Source organism: Lissotriton vulgaris, chromosome 11 (genome assembly GCF_964263255.1).
Source record: "Lissotriton vulgaris chromosome 11, aLisVul1.2, whole genome shotgun sequence".
In the NCBI taxonomy this organism is placed as follows: domain Eukaryota; kingdom Metazoa; phylum Chordata; class Amphibia; order Caudata; family Salamandridae; genus Lissotriton; species Lissotriton vulgaris.
The window spans coordinates 491,358,863-491,382,552 of NC_141699.1; positions in this window are offsets into that span (position 1 = coordinate 491,358,863).

Here is a 23,690-nt window from a genome sequence, read left to right on the forward strand (position 1 = left end):
ACTATACCACATTCACATGTAATTGACTGTAAATAGCTAAAGAGGGAATGGATTATACTGCACACCCACATGTAACTAACAGGGACTGTAAATAGACTGCACACCGCTGAAAGGAAAAGGATTAGCAACACAATAGGGGGCTCTAGCCTAGGAAATAAAAGACAAGATTAAGGTGTAGGTGTAAAGCAAACTAGTTTAGAATACCTCACCCTATTAGAAGGAATGTTTCTCTCTCTCTCTGGTGGAATCAGGGCTCTCTCTCTCCCTCCGTCACCACAGCTTCACTCCTCTGGCTCAACTGCTCCAGCTGGCAGCTTCAACTCCTCCATCTGACTGGTAACTGCTTTAATGCATCCTGATAAACTGTCAGCTCCAGCTGACAGTTCCAACTTCGTTCATCTGACTGCTCTCTCCAGCTTCAGCAATTATCTGCCTTCTCTCTCCATTCCAGAAAAAAAATTGAACTGAACTGTTCTCTTCAGCTCCAAAAACCATCTTACTTCTCTCTCTCCAAGAACCAACTGACTGACTGACTCTTCTGCACTTCACTAATATGGAATGCTCTCCCCTCATGGAAATTTCCAACAGAGGGCTGCCTCCCACCGAATTCCTGTGCCAGCTCCAGGGCTCTCCGCGCAAACGCAGTGGCCATCTGCATGTTACGTCTGGGCCCAAGAGACAAACACATTCTTCCGATAAGAAATAGTCTTGGCTGGTTTTCCCCTAGCGAACAACACCTTATAAATAAAACATTACCTTTACCCTGCAAGCATCTCAGTCTGCAGGGACAGAAAGCAAAATGGAGTCTCTCTAGTTCTGGGTCTTGTAGGCCTGAGAAGGATGAAATAACACTTAGCTCTGTCAGAGTACCTAGTCAGGACCACAGGATCCACCCTCTACTATAGGTAGGATGATGAAATGCCGCATAATTATGTCAAGGCCAATAGGCAATAGATGGATTAGAGTCAAGAATAAGGGATCTATCAACATATTAAGCAACTATCCTCTAGTTTATGCTTCTAGGCTCTGAAAAAGGCCTTAAAAGGACCAACACAAGGCAAGAATAGAGATTCAAGATGGTAGAAAGCTTAAAGTCACCATCACTCAAAAATGGAGCCAAAAACCATGTCAGCACACATTCAAATGGATGTTTATAGAGATGTGAAACGTTCAATGTGCGGCGGTGTGTGTACCTAGAATACATATGTTATCTTAGGCTGCTACGCCAGACGGGAGAGGGGTGTGGGCCTGAAGTCCTGTGAATTTAATGGGAGTTGCGAGCCTTTCCTTCATATTCTTTCCAATGTATATTATAGTTTTGTATATAATTTTGGTGAACAGCAAAAAAATGGAATGTAAAATATGTTTAATATAGAGAGTAATTATTTGTGTGATTTTGAAGCGTTTACATATAATGAGAGAAGTTGATTTTGAAATGTATTCCTAAACTTTCTGTCAGATGACAAAATTACAGTGTGGTTTGTGGCCGTGGCCTGCACTGGTGGGGTGGGGTGAGAGGGGGAGGTGGTCGAGTAAAATAAAATGAAAAGTTCTGACCATGAGGTTGTACACAGGTTCGTGTAGTACAAATGTGAAACCGTCAACAAAAAGTGGTAATGAATAAGATATTCATAAACTTTCTGTCAGACGACAAAATTACAGTGTGGTTTGTGGCCGTGGCCTGCACTGGTGGGGGTGGGGTGAGAGGGGGAGGTGGTCAAGTAAAATAAAATGAAAAGTTCTGACCATGAGGTTGTACACAGGTTCGTGTAGTACAAATGTGAAACCGTCAACAAAAAGTGGTAATGATTAAGGTATTCATAAACTTTCTGTCAGACGATAAAATTACAGTGTGGTTTGTGGCCGCGGCCTGCACTGGTGGGGGTGGGGTGAGAGGGGGAGGTGGTTGAGTAAAATAAAATGAAAAGTTGTGACCATGAGGTTGTACACAGGTTTGTGTAGTACAAATGTGAAACCGTCATCAAAAAGTGGTAATGATTAAGGTATTCATAAACTTTCTGTCAGACGACAAAATTACAGTGTGGTTTGTGGCCGTGGCCTACACTGGTGGGGGTGGGGTGAGAGGGGGAGGTGGTTGAGTAAAATAAAATGAAAAGTTGTGACCATGAGGTTGTACACAGGTTCTTGTAGTACAAATGTGAAACCGTCGTCAAAAAGTGGTAATGATTAAGGTATTCATAAACTTTATGTCAGACGACAAAATTACAGTGTGGTTTGAGGCCGCGGCCTGCACTGGTGGGGGTGGGGTGAGAGGGGGAGGTGGTCGAGTAAAATAAAATGAAAAGTTCTGACCATGAGGTTGTACACAGGTTCGTGTAGTACAAATGTGAAACCGTCGTCAAAAAGTGGTAATGATTAAGGTATTCATAAACTTTCTGTCAGACGACAAAATTACAGTGTGGTTTGTGGCCGCGGCCTGCACTGGTGGGGATGGGGTGAGAGGGGGAAGTGGTCGAGTAAAATAAAATGAAAAGTTCTGACCATGAGGTTGTACACAGGTTCGTGTAGTACAAATGTGAAACCGTCGTCAAAAGGTGGTAATGATTAAGGTATTCATAAACTTTCTGTCAGACGACAAAATTACAGTGTGGTTTGTGGCCGCGTACTGCACTGGTGGGGGTGGGGTGAGAGGGGGAGGTGGTCGAGTAAAATAAAATGAAAAGTTGTGACCATGAGGTTGTACACAGGTTTGTGCAGTACATGCCTTCATACATTGAGGTGATTCAGAAAAGGGGGTGGTGATGAACAGAGTGTCTGAATTAAGCAGACCACTCTTACCCAGTCCAAAGATCAGGGCTTGATCCATCACCGGTATTTAGCTCACTGCACCATCCCAGCTCAGCACCTGGCTATATGCAAATCAGTCTGTCCCTGGCCCAGTGCATCATGGGAACAGGGCAGCCTAAACTACCAAGCCAATTCTTCACCAGAAAGGAGACAAGCTCCGGGGGACCGGTTTCTGGCATTTCAGCCATTGTTGGCCCGGCTTGCTTGAATCCTGATGGTGCAGTGAGCAAGGGACTCATGTCTGAGTATACCCTGCCACACCTATAGTGGCCAAAAACGATTCAGAAAAGGGGGTGGTGATGAACAGAGTGTCTGAATTAAGCAGACCACTCTTACCCAGTCCAAAGATCAGGGCTTGATCCATTACCGTTATTTAGCTCACTGCACCATCCCAGCTCAGAACCTGGCTCTATGCAAATCAGTCTGTCCCTGGCCCAGTGCATCATGGGAACAGGGCAGACTAAACTACCAAGCCAATTCTTCACCAGAAAGGAGAAAAGCTTCCGGGGACCGGTTTCTGGCACTTCAGCCGTTGTCGGCCCGGTTTGCTTGAATCCTGATGGTGCAGTGAGCAAGGGACTCATGTCTGAGTATACCCTGCCACACCTATAGTGGCCAAAAACGATTCAGAAAAGGGGGTGGTGATGAACAGAGTGTCTGAATTAAGCAGACCACTCTTACCCAGTCCAAAGATCAGGGCTTGATCCATCACCATTATTTAGCTCACTGCACTATCCCAGCTCCGAACCTGGCTATATGCAAATCAGTCTGTCCCTGGCCCAGTGCATCATGGGAACAGGGCAGACTAAACTACCAAGCCAATTCTTCACCAGAAAGGAGACAAACTTCCGGGGACCGGTTTCTGGCATTTCAGCCGTCGTCGGCCCGGCTTACTTCAATCCTGATGGTGCAGTGAGCAAGGGACTCATGTCTGAGTATACCCTGCCACACCTATAGTGGCCAAAAACGATTCAGAAAAGGGGGTGGTGATGAACAGAGTGTCTGAATTAAGCAGACCACTCTTACCCAGTCCAAAGATCAGGGCTTGATCCATCACCGTTATTTAGCTCACTGCACCATCCCAGCTCAGAACCTGGCTATATGCAAATAAGTCTGTCCCTGGCCCAGTGCATCATGGGAACAGGGCAGACTAAACTACCAAGCCAATTCTTCACCAGAAAGGAGACAAGCTTCTGGGGACCGGTTTCTGGCATTTCAGCCGTCGTCGGCCCGGCTTGCTTGAATCCTGGTGGTGCAGTGAGCAAGGGACTCATGTCTGAGTATACCCTGCCACACCTATAGTGGCCAAAAACGATTCAGAAAAGGGGGTGGTGATGAACAGAGTGTCTGAATTAAGCAGACCACTCTTACCCAGTCCAAAGATCAGGGCTTGATCCATCACCGTTATTTATGCCAGAAACCGGTCCCCGGAAGCTTGTTTCCTTCCCAGTATAAGAATTGGCTTGGTAGTTTGGTTTGCCCTGTTCCCATCATGCACTGGGACAGGAACAGACTAATTTGCATATAGCCAGGTTCCGAGCTGGGATGGTGCAGTGAGCTAAAAAACGGTGTTGGATCTAGCCCTGATCTCTTGACTTGGTGAGAGTATTCTGCTTAATTCAGAAACTCTGTCCATCACCACCCCTTGTTGTTAAATATTTTGTCCACCCTAAGTGTGGAAGGGTACACTCATATGTGAGTCCCTTGCTCATTGCACCATCAGGATTCAAGCAAGCCGGGCCGACGACGGCTGAAATGCCAGAAACCGGTCCCCGGAAGCTTGTTTTCTTCCCAGTGTAAGAATTGGCTTGGTAGTTTGGTTTGCCCTGTTCCCATTATGCACTGGGACAGGAACAGAATAATTTACATATAGCCAGGTTCTGAGCTGGGATGGTGCAGTGAGCTAAAAAACGGTGTTGGATCTAGCCCTGATCTCTTGACTGGGTGAGAGTATTCTACTTAATTCAGAAACTCTGTCCATCACCACCCCTTGTTGTTTCATACATTGAGGTAGCAAACCGAGTATACAAATATCTCTCTCCCTCCTGCCGTTTGACTCCATCTTAATCTCCCGTCTGCTTTCCGTCTCTGTTGCCCTGTGTTTTCTTACTGTGTGTGTGTCTGTCTGTGTCTGCCTTCAGTCCGGGCTGAGGAAGTTTGCTCTGCAGGCACTCACAGATAGTCGCATCAAAGTACTTGGAACGTTTTCAAAAAAATATTTATATAATTGAGATGCTTTTTTGAAGCGCTAGTGAATGTCTACTTTCACAATTACTGCTCGGTTGGCTCCAGAGAGCAGAGGGTATGTCGTATTTCACTACTTAGTGCCTCTGCATCTGCACTCTGTTCTCTGGTGGCTGGCGGAGAAGTGTTTGTTATTGTGGAGATGAAAGCGTGATAAGTAGTGAAATACTACATAGCGTCTGGTCTGTAGAAGCGGGGGAGCAGTGATTAACACTGAGTCAAGCGGAACTGCGGCGGTGGTTGGTAACAGTGATAAATTATTTTTTTACAGAGGTACAACTGTTTGCATGGTGCGCGACCCACTAAGAAAGGGTTGACGGGCCGTCATAGGCCTGCGGGTTCTAGTATGAGTAAGTCAGGTCGACAAAAGAAAACATGAAGTTAGTACAGCTGAGGTTACGTGGAACACATGAATATTCTTTTAGTATACAATTATTTCAGTTGAGATATGGATTAAAAGAGAGAACGTGTATATTTGAAATGTTTATTCAGAAATGCACTGTTTTCAAGGCAAGTCTCTTATCTAATACGAGTACAGACATTGCAAGAAACAAAGTAATCGGTATAGTCACTAGTACATAGAATACAAACGGTATAGTTGATGTACAATGAATATGGTTTAGCAAAATTAATTGTACACTGTTATGAGGAAGTACATTATATTTTATTAAATCTAAGAAGGTGTCTTTCCTTTCAGTTTAGGAACGATACATGAAAATGCTAGTGGTTAGACATCAGCTCATTAACAATCAGCTCTGCATGCCCAAGCACTATCAAGTTTGTGTTATGCTATTGTGTAAGGAAAAAAAAAGGCGCCAAAAGCGAAAAGTTGGCTGGAGGTGCATGTATGTAATCTGTTGGAACATTCGCAAATTAGTGTTGAGAAGAACTACTGTATTGACATATCTTTTGAAGGTTTCAGTATTCCATTTGAAATACAGCACGAAAAGTAATGGAAATATTAGTGAAAGAACATATTTTTCTCGTATGCATTAAAAATATTTCAGTTCATGGAAAACTAAAGGAGCAGAGGTGTGTAAGGCGGAAATAAGCAGTTCAAAGGAGAAATGGCATTTACACTTATAAAAAACTCATGCTATCTTTACACATTATTCAGGGCACATGTAGCATATCTTAGCCAGTTTTGCTCCGAGTACTTTTGAAATAAGATAAGATAAGATATGCAACTGAATTGTTGACATTAGAGTTTTATAAAAACTTAAGTTTGAAATCGAGTAGCTGAGGAAAAAAAATGTAGTCCTCATAAAACACAAAAATCTGACCAGCAGGAAATTATAATGTCCACTGTTAGTAAGGCCAATAGGTCTGTTGATGTAAAAAAAATTCAAGAAAACGTGAAAAAGATAGGGAGGCAAAACAAAATGTGGACGTCAATGGCTTGCATAAGAGTCATCCTACAATTGTGTAGGCGAAATAAGCAGCTACCGCTTCTAAAAGGAAGTCACTGTTATGATCCGAAAACATGTCAGCCATCCAATTGAAAAGAGGAAAACAACATACATGGTCTTCAATTACCGGAGCCTCTAGTACCATCAGAGGGCAACTCGGTGTCTTTTCTATGTAGCTGTGTGCCAGGAAATCTTGCGCCGCTGCAAATATATTCCAATGACCCAGAACTCCTTGTATCGCTGCAAAGGCAATAATCCCCCCGTTGGAACAAAGCTGTTCATGATCAATTAACGGATTCATGAGATGATTGTAATTCACTTCAGAAGGTACCAAGTTGCAGAGACATAAGTTCAGGGCCAACATGAAATCACAGCTCAGGCAATGAAATACAGGCTGAAACACAGGTGAAATAGGAAAATCAAAATGATAATCGATATGATGCACTCAAAGTCGAGAGTGGTAAGATGCCGTAGTACTCAAGCATCCTCTGGCGAAATAGTTCTAAGTGCTCCGGCTCTTTTGACAAGACAGGAGGGACATCCATTTTGTAATAAACAAGATAGGAACACAAAAGTCGCAGCCACTGGTAGTAGAACAGGAAGTCCTGAAAAATAGGTTGCCGACTATGGAGTGAAGAGTAGCAGAATGACTTGAAATAATTTCTGGCAGACAAGTCACTAAACCATTGCTTAGTAGTTATAAAAAAAATAGGGCTGTCTTGAAGTGGAGGGAGTCACCTCAGCACATTGTAAAGGAAGGTCACTATTTTATAAGGAATGTACTTCTCTGTGAATATTAGCTAAGTGAAAGATATGTTTGCGAACAGATGGTAGGGTAACTTGTTTTTGTGACAATAAGGCTGTTGTTCATGTCTTGTGATTCAAGGCCGGAATTCGCGGCCAGATGGAAACATCAAGGTTCCCATGCTGGGGTAGATAAACTTTATTCTTACAGGGAAGCATATGCAGAGTGATTATTACCGCGTAAGCTTTGCCGTTTAAAAAGTCATAGTAATTTTCATAACATGAAAAAAAAATAACCACTGTTGAAGAATAAAGAAAAAGTCGGCATTATAGGAGGCACTGGTGTATCTTTGAAAAGACATGCAACATTACAGCGCTTCTAGTTAAATAAGTCATGTGATTGAAAGTGCCTACATGTGAACGACTAATTACAGGTTTGAGTACAGTCATTTCTATAAAGATTTAGGGGCAGATTAACATGCCTCGTGCGCTAGTTTTGCTTCACTTGTCACATGTTAAAAGTGATGCTAAAGTGGCGTAAGGGGATTGTAAATCTGCCTGACATTTTTTTGCCGTCTCAAAGGCATTTGTAAGTGAAAGGGAGCGACTTAGTTTTATGACTGTAGGAGGTACTGAGCCGCTGGTATCTATTTATGTGAAGAAATGTATAGAATTTAAAGAGTGAAAAAACAGGAAAGGTAGACTAATTAATTTGTGCATTAGCCATGTTGCAGTTGTGGCTTCGGATACTAAAAAGGGAAATGTGTTTAGGCGTTGAATGTGGAGCATTGAAAAAAAACGTGTGTTATGGAAAGCAAACGTGGTTTGAAAATGAAATGTAAAGGTTTAAAGCAGGGGTTTCCAAAGCGGTCCTGGAGGGCCAGATGCATGCCAGATTAAAAAAATTACTACATGTTTTTCAATGGGGTTATGCAAAAAATATGGCATGGATCCGGCCCTTCAGGACCGGTTTGGAGACTCCTGGTTTAAAGAGAGAGGAGAAAATTAAGATAGTTTCAGGGCTTTAAGTTGGCCGGGTCTGTTCGAGTTTCAGCACAGGCAGTTTCTTAACGGTAGGCTTTTTGTGTATTGGGCTGCACTTTTGAGGCCTGGCGTAGGCAGACTTTTTAGTTAAGTTGTGCAGCTATTAATCTGTGTCAAAGGTATTAGTACTTAGTTGCTGTAGGTATGATGTTACGTGTTGTACCATACCTATATGTAAATAATTAGAGGGCAAAATTTACAGTGTGGTTTGTGGCCGAGAGCTGCAATGTTGGGTGAGAGTTTAGAGGGGAAAGTGGTGGGGGTAAAGGGAAAAAAAGAGTTGCGATTTAAGATTATGCAGAAGTTCTTGTTACAGATACGTTCTTGCACTAAGTTAGTGACGTCAGTATACATATATCTGTGTTGCTGTTTTCGTTTTCTCAACATACTGTTTTTGTGCTGTTTACTTTATATATTTTAGTGTGTCTGGCTCGCCCTCTGTATCTTTGTCTACTGTGCAGTTTTTCTGCGTGTTGCCTATTCTTTGATTTTTACCGTTGCTGTCTCTTATACATTTTCTCTCTATGCAGTTGTTGTTCTCTCTCACATGGGCCTTTAATTATGAAGGCCTTGCGCCGCCGGTGCATCACTTTTAACAAGGGAAAAAGTGACGCATCTGTGGCGCAAGGCTTTCATAAATGAGACGTTTTGTATCCTATTCTTTTTGTTTCTCTTGGTCTCTTTGTGTTGGTTGTGGTTTTCACTATATTTATTCATTTCTGAGATTGTTTTATTTTTGGCCTGAAAGCACTCTTACCTTCACTGTCCCTTGTGATATCTCTCTCCTTCTCGTGCTCTTTTTGTATGCTTCTCTGTGTCCTGTTCTCAGTCTTCCTCCTAGATTGTCTGTATGGTGGTGTATATCTCTTTTCCTCTTATTCACTCTTCTTCTCTCCATCTTTTTCTCTCTTCTGCTTTGTTTGTCCATCTCTGTGTTCCTTCTGCTCTCTCTCACCCTATTGTAGTGTTTGCCTGCTGTCCCCTCTGTCGCTGTACCTCCTGTCTTTTGTCTTCTTTGTTCTTTGTCTGTTATTTCTACTTTGTGACTCCGTCTGTATGGTCATCTTTTTCTTTATTGTACCTTCCCTTTGTTTCTTGACTTTTCAGTGGTGGTGTTATTTTTCTGACTATCTGTTTGTGCTTTGAATGCTAGTTTGTCTCTTTATGTTCCTCTTCCTGCTACTGTCTCTCTCTTTCCTGTAGTCTGTATCTCTCCTGTCCTGTATCTATTTTGTACTCTATATTTGATATTTTATTTTATATTTAGTTATGTCGTGTGTTAAATAAACAATTATTGAACTTAGTTAGGCATTAGGATATCTAATGGTAGAGAATCTTGGAGAATGTATCTGTTATGCTTCTTCTTTGCTACAATGGCTCTATGTTGTGTAATAAATATGTCTGTAATATGTTAATTAAATTTCATTATTCTCTTTTTTATAGTGTTTGGTGCTGAACAGCATAACCTGCCTTCCACTTCGCTGAATTTCAGAAATTATATTCTTTTTTTCAGGTGAGTTGGTATTTTTGAAAGGCAATTTTTTTGGGTGCACATTAAAATAATAAAGAAGATTTTTTAAAATATTTGTAAAATTTCGGTTTGGACCATGATTTTATCTTCTATTTTTGCCATGTCTATACCTGCTTGTACTAGATATGTATTTTGAGATATTTTTCTACTGACAGTTGAAATTAACTTTTTATGGGCCTGGTGCATGTGTTCTTTTTGATGGAGTTCAGGTTTATGTATCATTTGAGTATAATTCTTTCCGGTTTCCATGGAATAATTCTTGCGAAGTCTTCATTATTTTTGAAATCATGCTGTATTATCTTTGGCAGTCTTTTTTCTTCATTTACAGAGGGGTATTATGATATGGCTCTTGGTGTGATGGGTATCTTTCCTGTATATCTCTGACTGTACTTTCTATAGGCACTGTTTTACATATATTGGCAGAGCTTTATTATGATGTGGTTCTTCATGGTTAGCATGACATTTTGTATATGCTATGAAATTCACATGCTCAGTATGCTGTTCAAACATAAAAGCAGCTGTCTCTGTGGGAAGTAGTAATCTGTTAAGTGAATGTTATGGTTTGTACAATGTGAGCTTTCTCTTCAGAGTGTATATAGTTTGAATAGCACTTTGTAGTGCTGAACTCAGAAAATGGCGCGCTACGAGAATGGTTACAAGTGGTCACTCATTGGAGATCAAATTCTGGGCCTGCCTCTGCGCACATGATAACCCCGCCCCGTCTCTCACAGTTGTTAATTGTAGGTGCCACACTCACACTTGCACATGCGCGGTGCACGCCCGCCTACACTCCCCAGATGTCACCACCTAGCTTTCTTGCTATTACTAAGCCTGGAAGCCAATACATTAGCCAATGGGAGGTCCCCCAGGGCCATCATTCTTGTAGAGCACAAAAACACTACCAATGACAGCCCTGGGCTTGGTTTGGTCAGCCCCCGTGGTTCCCAAATAATGCGGGCACTGACGTGAGCACGCTCTCTTTTGCCTGCCGGTGCTGCGGTAACAGACAGACTCTCGTCGTCATCGATTGTACTATGAACTGTTTGCTTGAGCAGAGGAGGACTCGTGACACTCGATGTGGTGTCACTGCTGCTGCCGCCCAGCCAGGCCACCATAGGTGCAGAGGCGGCGGTACCCGCGCCCAGCCCACCCCAGGTCCAACCAGATGCCCAGCCTTTGAAGACAAGACAAGAGACAACAGAAGCAAAGGTAGGAGAAGCCGTCACAACATCAGCCTCCACTGTAAATTGTACCTGCATCATAGTATTTTTTTTTTACTATGTCACGTGGCCCTCCCAGCTCAGTTTTGCTTTATTTTTGTGCGCTAAATGCTTTGTGCTTAATTGTATTTGCTCCCTCCTAATCCTCCTGTGACTTTTAATATTTATTGCTGCCTCACGTGGCCTTCCCAGGCCTCTATTCTTATTGATCGTATATGGTTGTTCGGAATATTTCTTTCTGCGTCACGGGGCCCTCCTAGGCCTTTTTTAAATAAATTGTGCATGCATGAATTTCTGTGTCGTATTTTTGAAGTATCACGTGCTTTAGCCTCTATTGTTATAAATTGTGCGTTCATAATAGTATTATTTTTTTATTGCGTCATGTGGCCCTCCCAGCTCTGTTTTGCTTTATTGTTACGCGCCACATGCTTTGTGCTTCATCGTATTTGCTCCCTCCCAATCCTCCTGTGACTTTTATTATTTATTGCTACCTCACGTGGACTTCCCAGGCCTCTATTCTTATTAATCGTATATGGTTGATCGTGATATTTACTTTTGTGTCACAGGGCCCTCTTAGGCCTTTTTTAAATAAATTGTGCGTGCATGAATTTCTGTGTCATATTTTTGAACTGTGTCACATGCTTTAGACTGTATTGTTATAAATTGTGCGTCCATAATAGTAATTTTTACTGCGTCACGTGGCCCTCCAAGCTCTGTTTTGCTTTATTGTTGTGCGCCACGTGCTTTGTGCTTCATCATATTTGCTCCCTCCTAATCCTCCCGTGACTTTTAATATTTATTGCTACCTCACGTGACCTTCCCAGGCCTCTATTCTTATTGATCTTATATGGTTGATCGTAATATTTCCTTCTGTGTCACGGGGCCCTCCTAGGCCTTTTTTAAATGAATTGTTCGTGCATGAATTTCTGTGTCGTATTTTTGAACTGTGTCACATGCTTTAGACTGTATTGTTATAAATTGTGCGTTCATATTAGTAATTTTTACTGCGTCACGTGGCCCTCCAAGCTCTGTTTTGCTTTATTTTTGTGCACCACGTGCTTTGTGCTTCATTGTATTTGTTCTGTCCTAATCCTCCCGTGACTTTTAATATTTATTGCTGCCTCACGAGGCCTTCCCAGGCCTCTATTCCTATTGATCGTATATGGTTGATCGTAATATTTCCTTCTGCGACACAGGGCCCTCCTAGGCCTTTTTTTAAATAAATTGTGCTTGCATGAATTTCTGTGTCATATTTATGTTACTCTTGATAGTAAAGTATACTATATATACACCAGGGCTGCTCATGTAAATGCTACTAGTGGGCCTGCAACAGTAATTGTGCCACCCACACAAGTAACCCTAAATAAAAAAAGTCAGGTTTGGCACTGCAGTGCCTGAGCGCCCTTTCTAAAACTGCCATGATTTCAAACTGCATCCATTTGGCAGGTCTTACCCGTCCCTTTGCATGGACTATACTCTGTATCCCTCACTTAAACTTTGTGGGCGTATTGAGCTGTGAAGACGGGGTTGACAGTTGTTTTACTAATTATATATTCACACATCTTTACAGTCATTTATGTCTTTATACTTGAATGTAAGCATATAAAATGTGTTCTTTACATCTATAATGCTTTTCTTCTAACGTTTTTCACGTTTATCTTCAATTTCCATAGAAATGAATGCCACTAAGTACCAAGAGCTTCTGGAATATATAGGCCGTAATGTGTATCCTGATGGTTTCAGTAAATTCCAGAAGCATGCATTGCGTAGACTATCTAAAAAATTCTCCGTTGATGGTAGTATCATTTTTTCAGTATTGGCACATAATTTGAATGTCTAGATCAATGATGTTCTATTGGCTGGTGTAATTCTCTCCTATATATGTGAAAAGTTAATAGGTTGAAGTACAGTACGTGATTATGGCTTTCTGCACACAACATATTTTACAAACTACATTAATGTAAGAAAGGTATTTCTGATTTATTTATTTATTTATCTATTTATGGGCTTATACCGCGCTTGAATTGACTCCCGCCGAAGGAGTATCTCCGCGCCACACGCCATTGACAGATAGGAAAGACGAGAGGGCAATCCAGGGGAGGGTGCTAACACTGGAACAGGAAAGTTTTCAGCTTTTTCCTGAAAGTAAGATGGTCAGTGCACTGCCTAAGTGCGAAGGGGAGTTTATTCCAAAGTGCAGGACCAACAAGAGACAAGGCTTTACCGCCCTGTCTTCACAGTAGCCTTGAAGAAGAAGCTGATTAGTGGATCTAAGGGTACAGACAGGGTTGTATGGAATTCATTTTTCTGCCAGATAGGAAGGTCCTTAGCCGTGCAGACCCTTATGGACCACACAGCAGGTCTTAAACATTGCCCTTTGGCGAATAGAAAGCAAGTGTAATTTTGCTAAAAGGGGTTTTGAGGGGGATCTAGGAGGAGCATTTAGGACCAGTCTCGCGGCTGTGTTCTGTATCCCTTGAAGCCTGCCAAATATACCCTCGTTAGCCGATGCCAACAGCCTGTTACAATAATCCAGGCGGCTGAGCACCAAGGCCTGCACCAACGTTTTCCGCTTGGTATCAGGAAGGAGGGGAAACACTTTACGAAGTAGCCCTATAACATGAAAACAGGCTCCAACTATGTTATTTCCATGCTCCTTTAGAGATAGATCCTGGTCCAATCACACCCCAAGGTTCTTCACCACCTGTTTAGGTGAGGGAATCGGGCCTAGATCGGATGGCCACCAATCAGGGGTCCACAGCATTTTGGCTTCCCCAAAGAGCATGACCTCAGTCTTCCCCACATTACACTGTAGGAAGTTTGAGGTCATCCACTGGGAGACCGCCTTCATGCCTTCGGAGAACGATTTTACTGTCTCAGAGGTAAGAGATTTAAATGGGAAAAGGAGCTGAGTGTCATCAGCATATGCCACTGGGATGAAGCCGAAAGCTTCCATAATCCTAGCCAGGGGGGCCACATAGATGTTAAAAAGAGTGGGGCTCAAACAAGAACCCTGTGGCACCCCCTTTGTAATCTCTACCTCCGCTGAGCGAAACGCACCCATGTTGACACTTTGAGTGCGGTTGGATAGAAAACTCCGCAGTCAAGCCAAGGCTACACTCTCAAGCCCAATCTCTGCAAGACGCTCAAGCAAGATGTTATGAGATATAGTATCGAACGCTGCCGATAAATCCAGTAGCACCGAATGCCCCTTGTCCTGGTACATGCGGAGATCATCTGTTACTGACAGCAGTGCCGATTCAGTGCTGTAATTCGGCCTGAAGCCGGACTGAGAATAGTCCAGGCTTCCCGTGAGTTCGATAAAGCTCGATAGATGTTTATTGCCGTACTTCTCCGTAAGCTTACTCAGATACGGGAGCAGAGATATAGGCCTGAGGTTGGACATATCTGTCCATGGATGACATTTTTGTATTTGAGAAAGGTTTGTGGTAGGTGGTTAAACTAATTTCTTCTTTAAGAAATATATTCCTTTTTTGGATAGTTGATGAGGTTAGTTTCTGCTACATGTAAATTGTGTATACTATGGCAAAAAACGTACGATGTACATGCTGGTTCCTCTTTAGAAGCTCATGTGCTTTCATATATTTTTACAGGTAATCGATATCTTCCTCTCAAATATGTTTGTCAAGACCAAATGTATGTATATTTCCATTCCTAATACAGCTACCTATCTTTAAGTAATATTTTCAAATCAATGTGTGTACTGTACTGAAACCAACAGTGTCGTCTTGTATCTTCCTCGGCAAATATCGCTCTTCTACTTTTCAGATAAATATTCATATCTGTTATGTGACTTTTCTTTGTTACTGGTGCAAATACTGATTATCATAGGATACTTTTCGTAAGTGCATTCATCAATCTATTTTGAAAGTTCTTGTTTGAAAATGACTGGTAGCAATAGTTCAAATTGTCAATAAAATATTTTTCAAATATTTTAAATGCTAATTTTTCTAAATGATTTTGTAATGTATCTAGAGCACTGAAACCTTTGATTGATTTTCGACCTCAAAGCTTTTGTGATGAATTGTTTTTATGTACATTAACATTCAGGCTGGACTTTTGCTCAACATATACATTGGTTATTATGTTTTCAGTTTGAAGAATGCTACCTAACTCAGCAGCAAGCTGCCGAGATTTTTACTAATGTAATATTTCTAGGGAATTATCTACTGAAAATTGCAATGGACCTAATGGAGTCATCAGGTTGGACTTTAACATTTCAATAATAAAAAGGTGTCACAATGTAGTGTTGTCCTGAACATTGGATTATTTGTATTTTATTTTTTCATAGAAGCTCTTTTATAGATAAAAGCATATCATTCATTTCTAACATATTATAGTCAGATTTTGTCATTATAGTCGTGAATTTTCAATAATGTTCGTAGTGAAGCATTTTGAATATGTTTGCAACAGTTGTGACTGTCTCCATTCCTGGGTCTGAAAACACCTAGAATCATGCATGATATATTGCTAAATAAGTTTTGAATTGTTAGCATTGCTGTTATGGTGTGCTAATGTACATCTTGTTTAACATTTAGAGTTTGTTGAAAAGTATTGTAGTGTCTGCAACCAAGATACTTCATCAATTTATACGCAACACTTAATGGTAAGTACCCTCAATGACTGTAGATGCTGAAGATCAAAATTAAGTGATATAAGTCCTTGGGGTGTTTTAGAGGCATTATGGGCCCGATGTAGGTGGGCCAATACCGATCGGTAACGGCCGAAAATACCGATTTTCGGACGTCACCGAGTGGTATCAAGCCATCGGGATGTAGGAGTCCGAAATCAGGCCGAATCGGTAATTTCACCAATTCGGTAAAGATGCCGAATTGGTAAAATACCGATTCGGAAAAAACACAGCATCGGTAAATTACCGAATCGCTAACATACCAAATCGGTAAATATACCGAATCGGACCATTTACCGATTCGGTAGAGTTACCGAATCGGTAAATATACCGATTCGGAATAGACACCAATTCGGTACAGTTACCAAATCGGTAAAATACCGAATCGGATAATAAGATGAGGCAAAAACTCTGATAGAGACGTAGGGAAGCACAGAAATACCGATTTCGGCTCAAAATCGGTATTTCAGATTCAGTAATTACCATGTATTGGAATCAGGTGGTAACCAACTGCAACCTATAAAATAAGACCCAAAATGCAATGCAACTTGCAGGATGGCGGCATTTTATGTCATTGCAAGACGGCTACGGCTACAGCAGGAAGGAGAGAGGGAATGGCAGAGAGAGGAGCAGGTCTACAGACAGAGCATCACCCTGTTCATGCTCACAGAGGCAGAGATCCTACAGAGGTACAGGCTGGACTCAGACACCATTTTGGAGCTCATCAGGGACCTCCAACCACTGTTGGAGCACACCACCCCAAGGGCACACACTATCCCACTGCACGTGCAGGTGCTATGCAGCCTACACCTGCTTCCGTCTGGCAGCTATCAAAGTGTAGTTGCTGCGGTAGGAGGGGTGACCCAGAGCAGCCTGTCAAGGTTTTTTCACAAATTCCTTGACGCTATGATACAGAGGATGGACCAATACATTTCTTTCCCTGCAACCCATGCGGAACTGTTACAAACAAAAGCAGACTTTTACCAGATGGCACGATTCCCCCACATCATAGGCTGCATTGATGGCACGCACATTCCGATTTGCCCCCTGCTGACACAGAATACATATACCGCAATAGGAAGTCTACGCACACCATCAATGTGCAGGTGATTTGCAATGCAAAGTGCGCCATCACTGACCTGGTGGCAAAATTCCCAGGGAGTACCCACAACTTCTACATATTTCAAAACAGCGGCATCTATGCACGGCTGACGGCAGGGGAATTTGGCGAAGGATACCTCCTAGGTGAGACACATCGTCAGACCCCCATAACATAAATAGCACTGTGAAGTACATGTATGCATGTGAGTAATTTTACCCCTTTTCCTTCTAGGCGACAGTGCATATGCCCTCCGATCATTCATAATCACCCCCTACCTCAACCCCTCTACACCCAGCCAAAGGAGGTATAACTGGGCCCACAAAAGCACAAGGAATGTAGTAGAACGGACCTTTGGCATCTGGAAAAGCAGGTTCAGATGCTTGTACAAGAGTGGAGGTGCAAGGCAGTATACCCCATCACCTGCTGTAAGATAATTGCTGCCTGTGCAATGTTGCACAACCTTGCTGTGAAGAAGGGCACTGAGGTGGAGTTGTCAGACTACGAGGACCATGACGACGACATTGCTGTGCCACAAACACAACCTGCTGGAGTGTCTACACCAAGTGATGGCAGATACAGACGTGAGGAGATAACTGAAAACTATTTCTGAGTGAGTACAGATGAACAGACAGGTTATGGATGTGAAAAATGTTTTTTAATGTTGCCACAACGTTCAAGCACTGATGTGCAACAAATGAAATCATTATTTTAAAGGTGTGGACTGGAAATGCCTCGGGTTGGCTCACCCACACTGTCAAAGTCATTTTCTGCTGCGCTTCACAGTGCCACTGGGATGCTGCTCACCCCCTTCAGCATGGCCTGCAGCCTCTGCGGAGCGCCTGGTGCTCCTGCGCGGCTCTAAAACAGCACTAGCCGGGCTGCTGCATCTGCTGCTGTCCTCAGCCTCAGCCACGTCCAGGACAGGATTGACTATAGTATTTGATATGATCAGGGCCTCCATGGCACTGGTGATCCTGGCCATGCCCCTGGTCACATCTGCGGTGCTTTGTGTCAGGCTCTCTTGCATGTTTACCCCTCTGCGGCATAGCTGGGAAGTCGCCGTGGCAAGCCGGTTTATTGCCCTGTTCTGAACACGCGCATCCCTGCGCCTTGTGTGCTCAGTTGTTTCCATTTTGGCACAAAGCTGTGTGATGGCAGTGGTCATGCGTGTCATTCCAGTAGCAATGTCTCTGTTTGTTTGACCTACCTCCCTGTTGCTTGCCACCATCTCACCAATGCCCTTGCCCATTTCCAGATTGTGTGCCCGCAAATGGCGTTGGCATGCCAGAATGGATTTAGCCTGCATGCGCTGGATGCACACCATGCTCCCCTCAAGGCCATGGAACACTGTGCCCTCTCCTGTTGGACGCTGTCCCTTGTGCAGCTGATGCTCCACTGCCTGATGTTGCCCCTAGGTATAAAGAACCGTATGTAAACTGAGTGCAAATGTCTTACAGTCACTACAATAAAAGCATAGCACATATCACTTTCATTACTCTGAATTTTTTCCAGTGCCTTGCTGATTAATGTGCACTGACAAATGGTCCTACATTAGCTGACTACATTTCCCATAATGCATTGCTCATGTATGGTGCTAGCAGTACTGGACTGGGGTTTGGCTGTACACTGAGGCTAAAGGGGAGGTGTCTGGTTGGGTGTGTCATGCTGCGCATGCTTCTTACCTTTTGCAGTAGCTCTGGCTGAGCTGTCCACATCCCCTACTCCCACGACACTGTCTGTCTCGATGGTTGTGCCCACCAGTTCCTCCAGGTCAGTCAGGAGGGGCGCAGGGTTCCTGCCTCCACCGGTCACACCAGCCTGCTTGTGGAGCTCTGCCAATTTTTTCTTGGTGAGGCTCCGGATGTCATAGAACCTTTTCTTTAAGTCCTCTAGGCTCCTGGGGGTCACACCAACAGCATTCAGCCTCTCACTTATGGCAGTCCACAGTTTCCTTTTGGCAGACTCTGGAACTGTGAGGGACTGCCTCCCAAAGAGCTGTCTGTGGACCCTCACCACCTCCTCCACCAGCACTTGCAGCTCCATGCTGCTAAACTTCAGTTTGCGTTTCCTTTCAGCCTTCTGGCTCTCTGTGCTGCTTGCCATTTCAACAGTCTGCAAAATCACCAAACACTCTCCCTGCTGCTCTGTCTCACTGCTCAGCTCTGACTGCCTCTCCAGAAAGTTCTAATGAGTTGCAGCTGCCTGGGTAGCCACTCCCTGGTAGGGTGGGGGAGGGTGGTTCCACCTGATTGGCTGTTTTAATTAGTTTCACTTTTACTTGCTTGCCGATTCCGTATTTACCGAATCGGTATTTACAGAATCGGTATTTACCGATTCGGTAAATACCGATTCGGTATTTCCAATGCATTCCTATGGGCCTTTTGGCCCATAGGGTTGTATTGCCATTACCGAATCGGTATTTACCGAATCGGAAAATACCGAATCGGTAACTAATGAAACTTGATACCGATTTTTACCGAATCGGTATTTTTCCTAATTTTTTTTCCTACATCTCATTTACCGATTTTTGAATACCGATTCGGTAAAAATCGGTATTTAAAAATCGGTAAATGACTTTTACCTACATCGGGCCCTAAGTCTCCAGTTCACATTCGTCTGATGTAGGGTGTATCTTAGTATGACTCAGATAACTGCGGCATTTGCAAGGGTCTTTTCAGAGTTACGTCCGCCATGTTGCTTAGCTGGCTATTCACCCTTCCTAGTTATGGACTCATTACCACTTTTCCACTGAGTGTTGAGAGGTCACTATGTTTACTATGTAAATACATATAAAGTTTTCCTTTCAAAAAGCTATTGAACTTTAAACAATGAAATGTTAATAACAAGTTACTTTTCACTATCTTCCCAACAGGCCCAATGTTTCGAATGCAGCAGATGGGTCCACCTTGAATGTATCAAACCAAATGTAACATCCTGGTTACCTTTTACTGGTTACAAATGTACAAAATATATGTCTTAAAGTAAAGATGTGATCGCATGTAAGATGTCTAATTAGATGTTTTGCATACTCCTGTGATCTAGTGTTGTGTCCGGATTATCATAAGAAGTAATGTTGACACCCACTTCCTTCAGCTGTCACGATTTGCACAATCCTTTTAGAGTTGGGCCAGACTTCCTCTAACATTCCTACTTAATTTTCTTTTTCAAATCGAGCAACTATTTTGTTATGGTGTTGAAATATAAATTTAAATCTTCCTCCTCTTTGAAGGTCAATAAGCAATACTGCTCCTCCACACATTATTGTTCAATGGTAGTCTACAAAGTAGTGGTAATTCCATTATCACTAAGGTAGACTTCTGACAATAGAATCTATGATATAGTCACACCATTATTCCATGGTCAGAATCCAAAAGGTGTGTTTAGAGTCAACAAAATGAACAATTATGCACATTGTATGCTGGACAGTATTGCTTCTAAACACCCTTTCACTGCTTTCTTCCATAACTTCAAAAAAGATTTCATGGATTTACATTCATAGTCTTTCAGGTCTGTATATCTGTAATGTAAAACAAGCGTACTTGTTTTTCTTTTCTTTTGTCACTGACATTAAGCATGGGCGAATTTTGAGAATCTCGCGTTCGTGAATTTTGCGGATTTGCGAACTCGCAATCCGCAAAATCCACGAATTCTCGCGAATTTGGGGATTTTTTTTTTTTGTGTGTTTGCGTGGGTTTCTGCCAGTTCGCGAGGGTTTTGTACAATTTCGCAAACGCGAACTAACCTGTCGGGTCGCAAGTTTTGCGAACTTGTTGTTTCTACGTGTCCAGCCTGTTTGGGACACTCTTCTTCATCACTGCCACTCTCTGTCACCACTGCCACTCTCTGACTACTCATGCCACCCTCTGGCCCACCCATGCCACCCTCTGTTTCATCACAGCACCCTCTGGTTGTCCAGTGTACATTATTGTGGCAAAGCAAAGCACACCTTCCCTGCCTCAAGTGACCTGAATTAATTTGGGGCTGATTAATGTGTCACAGAATATTTTTTTAGCTGGCACCTGCTTCCTTAGTGCTTCCTGATTAGTGATCTTTTGCACTTGCTAAGTGCTTTCATTGTTGCAAAATTAGTTACAACACCTGCCCTGCCCCAACTGACAATAATGAATTAGGGGCTGATTAATGTGTCACTGGATTTGAACTTCCAGCCTGGCTCCTGCTTGTCTCCCTTAGCTGTAATTCAGGACCTTTGTGGCATATGTGTAACTATTCTGAGGGTCAGAGCAGGGTCACATAATAGTTGCAAGTAGGCAACTGAACTCTGGAGGGGCCCCTCAGGAAGCACTACAGGAAATGGCTACTAATGATGAGCTTGAACTTTTGAACCTGGTAAATAGTTTCAGTTTTGGTAAGATCGTATTTCTGCAATTTAGCGCTTATTCGCGGGGCGCAAAGTTGAACTGGGAAGCTGCGAACTCACGCGAACAGTGCGAGCAAGCCATAAAATCCGCTGCTCGCGGATTTGCAGATTTTGCGGGAAATTCGCGAATCTTGCGGATTGCGAATTTACCGAAAATCCGCAAAATCCGCGAGCGTAACGGATTTTCCGCCCATACTTAACTGACATATATAAACTCATCAGTAACTCCTATGGCAATCTTTTACAATCCTGAATGCTGAGTTCTGGGTTTTGTGTGAGAGGGTGCCCATGCATAAGCATGCTAAGTTTTCTTTGGCTGCATGGAAACATGTAGTGTAACCTGTCAAACACTTTGAAATGCTACCCTCGCACTAGTCCTAGAGGCGGATGTAGAATTCAACCATTCTACATAAAATAGAATTGAATGTCACTAAGTACAAAGTATCTCTGTATTATGCAAGCCCTAATGTGTCCCTTGAAGTTTCCATCAAAGTCCAGACACATACTCACTGAAACACACCAACCATTACTAACCTGTAAAAATTTGCCAAACAACTCTTTCAAGCGGTGATCAATCCAAAAAATACTATGAATATGGTGCAACGCGTAACAACTTGCACCCCAACAACTTTGCTTGAGCTGCAACACAGAGATTGCAGGACAACCTTCTTGCTGCTGCACCAAGCACATCAACTGCTGCAACAGCATCTTCGGCAAACAGTCCATACTCACATATTGATCTTGATAAATTTAAATTTCTATGCATTTATTGCGATGAACTTTTGTGTTACGTGGAACAGTCTATCGACCTCATAAAAAGCAGGAAACAGGAGCATTGCTATCCTACACATTAGTCATTAGACATTTATCGAGCTTTTTTGTTGTAACAACCACCCCGGCCGAAGGCAGTGAGAAATTTGCACTCTTACTGCCTTTTTTGGCTGGAGTTCTCAATTATTGTTCAATTTCATATTCTGATTCAAAGTAGAGGCCCTGTATCGAGACTTTTTGTTGTAGCTACTACCCCAGCCGAAGGCAGTGGGACATTTGCACACTTGCTGCCTTTCTTGGCTGGGGTTATCCATTATTCTTCTTGTAATACAAATTCAAAGTGCAGGCCCTTTATTGAGCCTTCTTGGTAACTACTACTCGTGAATGGCAGTGGGTAATTTGCACACTTGAAGCCTTTCTTATTTTTTACATTATTCATCTTCCACTCAATCAACACATCATCTACACGTACACACACCTACTTGCTACCTTTGTTGGCTATGGTTATCAACTATTCTTCTATTTCATATCCATATTCAAAGTGCAGGCCCTTTATCAAACCTTTTTGTTGTATCAATTACCCCAGCCAAGGCAGTGAGAAATGTGCACGCTTGCTTCCTTTCTTGGTTGGGTTTATGAATTATTCTTGAATTTCGTATTCTGATTCAAACTCATGGCCCTTTATCGAGCCTTTTTGTTGTAGCTACTACCCCAGCCAAACGCAGTGTGAAATTTGCGCACTTGCTGCCTTTCTTGGCTGGGATTATCAATTATTGTTCAATTTCATATTCTGATTAAAAGTCAAGGCCCTTTATCAAGCATTTTTGTTGTAACTACTTCCCCATCTAAAGGCAGTGGGTAATTTGCACACTTGCAGCCTTTTTTATTTGTTAACTTATTCATCTTCCACTCAATCAACACATCAACTACACGTACACACACCTACTTCCTGCCTTTCTTGGCTATGGATATCAATTGTTCTTCTATTTCATATTCGTATTCAAAGTGCAGGTCCTTTATCAAGCCTTTTTATTGTAACAACTACCCCAGCCGAAGGCAGTAAGAAATGTGCATACTTGCTGCCTTTCTTGGCTGGGGTTATCAATTATTCTTGAATTTCATATTATGATTCAAAGTCAAGGCCCTTTATGGAGCCTTTTTGTTGTAGCTACTGCCCCAGTCGAAGGCAGTGGGAAATTTGCACACTTGCTGCCTTTCTTGGCTGGGGTTATCAATTATTCTTCAAGTAATTCAAATTCAAAGTCCAGGCCCTTTATTGAACCTTCTTGGTAAGTACTACCTGTGAATGGCATTGGGTAATTTGCACACTTGCGTCCTTTCTTGCGTCCTTTCTACCGCAAAGTATGTGTCCTTTGTGCACTTTCTTAACTCCTTAGATGAGATAACCGTTTCTCAGGCTCCACTGCGGAATCCGACTCGCAGTCTGTAATGGACTGGAAAACCAAACACCCATTTTCTTTACAAAGCAGTGGGTTGTTTGCGCATCTGCTACCTTTTTTAAATGTCACCTTATTCTGCATCCACTAGCTAACAAAAAGCTACCTGCTGACTTTCTTGCTGCCTTTGCCAAGTATTATTCTAAAACGGGCCCGGTGTTGTAATTTTTCAGCCCTACCACCCACAGTGGGAACTTAGTGCACTTACATTGCTCGCTTCGATGTGGTTGCAATTTTCTCAGGCTCCCACTGCAAAATCCGACGCACAGTCTGTATAATGAGCTAGGTAACCAAAGATCCACTTCCCTTACAAGGCAGTGGATACTTTGCG